We start from the raw sequence: 3,065 nt of genomic DNA, 5'->3' as shown, positions 1-3,065 counted from the left end.
CATTACGAAGAATCTATTTATCAAAGGAACAATTTTCCACCTTCAGGATGGAATCAAGGGTACAAAGCTCAATTTGGCTATAACCATTCCCCAAGATGGAACCAAGGTTTCAACCAATCCCCAAGATGGAATAGATATGGAAGACCTCCATACGGAAATAGATACCATTACCATCCACAAAATGGAGGACAAGGGGATAGGTTCAGTTATCAGAACCGTCATTCCTTCTACCAGGATCCCTATAATCAGAGGAACACACCCCAAACACCCAATATGACATCTCATCGTGATGACATAGAATGGAGAACCCCACGAGTGGAGTACACACAAGGGAACATCAACAACAGAATAGGCATCAAGGATCCAGTCGATAGTCCTCTGGCCTCTTCTTCTAGAAATCATCATTTTTTAGAACTACACCAGAAGACTACCAAAGAGCTGGAAAGAACAACCACAAAGAGAAAGATGTCGAATTCAGACGATCCTCAAATCCCAAACGAAAAAAGAAAAACCATAGAGGAAAGAGAGGGGGGAGAAGAATGAGCAGAACTAAGAAAAAAGAAGACACCGGAACGTTGAACTCCAATAATACTACCAAAGGGATTTACAACCTTAGCTCTACCACTCTATCTGAACAGGAGAATTCTATCCTGAACTACGGACTTTCCTTTGCACCATCTAAAGGGCTTAACAAATTTGAAACATTTGTCAATATCAAAGAATTTGTCAGGAAATTAACATTGAAACGGCATTATATGAGGTCTCCACTGGAATACCAACAGAGTCCCTATCAACAGCACGCAATCTGACATTGACAATTACCAACATACGGATCTTAAGCCCAAATCTACTTTTTATCCTACAGCGAGCAAAGGAAGTGCCATTGAATCATTCGAAACTGTAGTTTGTAACGAATTGAAGAATATCAATCACACTCAACTTCACAAACACAAACAAAATCTATCGAGGAACCAGATTCGAACCATCAGAAACTTAGAAAAGAACAAAGATTTAGTAATCAAACCTGCGGATAAGGGAGGAGGCATTGTAGTCCTTAATAAAGTCGATTACGAAGCAGAATGTATGAGAATCCTGTCTGACCAGGACACATATGAAAAACTCAACAACAACCCGGTGGTCCAATTCAAGGAAGAAATTGACGATATCTTGGGAGAAGCTTATGAGAACAATATACTGAATAACAAAGAATTTTGGTACATAGGAATTAAACATTCTATTACACCAGTGTTCTACTATCTACCCAAGATACATAAGTCACTTCATCAACCACCAGGAAGACCCATCATATCCGGGATCGGCTCCCTTTCCAGTAACCTATCGGAGTACCTAGATAAAAACCTTCAAAAGTACGTTGTAAAACTACCCTTCTATATACGTGACTCTACACAAATACTCAATATCCTGAACAACATCAGTTGGGAAGAAGCTTATTTACTAGTGACCTGTGATGTGGTTTCCCTCTACACCAGTATACCACATGAGGGTGGTGTAGAGGCGGTACAATACTTTCTGAATAAGGATCCAACCGTACCAGACAATCAGAAGACATTCATCCTTGAAGGGATCTCCTATATCCTAACCCATAATTACTTCAACCACAATGGGACCTTCTATAAACAACTGTGTGGCACAGCCATGGGGACCAGGTTCGCGCCTAGCTACGCAAACCTATACATGGGCAAATGGGAAGCAATCTTCTGGGACTCTTGCCCAGCAGGCGCGGACCTGGTCTCATATCATCGATATATAGATGATATTTTAATGGTATGGAAGGGCACTAGAGAAGACCTGGAACATACCATTGTGGTTATGAATAATAACATACATAACCTCAAATTCACCTATGAAATAAGTAGCTCAGAGATCACCTTTCTAGATCTTAGGATCACAGTCGAAAACAATAAAATCAAAACATCAACATACTTCAAACCTGTGGATTGTAGTCATTACATACATATTAACAGCTGCCACCATTCCAGGTGGAAAAGAAATATTCCCAAGGGACAGTTACTGAGACTGAGAAAAAACTGCTCAGATCCTGACCTATGGGAAACACAAGCTGAGACCCTCAAAGCTCGTTTCATAGAAAGAGGATATGAGGAAGAAGCGATAGACAAAGCGATTGAAGAAGTCCGAAAAAAAGATCGGAATGAACTCCTGAAGTATAAAGACAAATCGAAGAAAACATCAAATGACAAGAATACCATTGATGTAGCATTTATCACACAATATTGTGAAAATCGATACCTGATAGAGAGAATAATTGAAAAGAATTGGCCTCTATTGAAAAACGACGACACCATAGGGGAATCACTGGCAGACAAACCTAAATTCAACTACAAAAAATCAGACAATCTAAGAAACATGCTATCACCTAGTGTCCCACGCTCCAGAATAATAGGAGTACAAGATGTCTTCGGCAAAACTATTAAAGGCTTCTTCCCATGCATAAACTGCAAAGCATGCAAAAGAGGTCTTAAAACTAAGAAATTTATATCTAACAACTCTAAGGTGGAACATCTAATCAAAGACCTTATAAAGTGTTCGAGCAAAGGTGTAATATACGTAATACAATGCAGCTGCGGACTGCAATATGTGGGCCAAACCTCAAGACCATTAAAAGACAGGATTCGAGAACACATCTTACAAGTCGAACACGGCAACACCGAAACCGCCATGTATAAACACTTCACCATTTACCACAAAAACAATCTTAAAGATTTCAGCTATTATGGGATTCAACGAATTAGACCTAATTGGAGAGGCGGGGATTATGAAAGAAAACTTCTTGTAGCTGAATCAAGATGGATCTACGAACTTGACTGTCTTTATCCTAAGGGCCTCAATAATAAGGAGGACTTATCCCATCTATTACATCTAAAATGAATGACCCCACATATGGAACACCTATAAACACCTCTATAATAGATATAGATTTCTACATGAGAACACCACTCGATGTAACTGTAGCCAGTAGTTTAATTTAAGGTTCTAAATACTCCCCCAAATGCATCATCTCAACTATGATACTATACGGTTTTCCG

This window comes from Bombina bombina, chromosome 7, assembly GCF_027579735.1.
Source record: "Bombina bombina isolate aBomBom1 chromosome 7, aBomBom1.pri, whole genome shotgun sequence".
Taxonomy (NCBI): domain Eukaryota; kingdom Metazoa; phylum Chordata; class Amphibia; order Anura; family Bombinatoridae; genus Bombina; species Bombina bombina.
Note: the sequence above shows the minus strand (reverse complement) of the source record.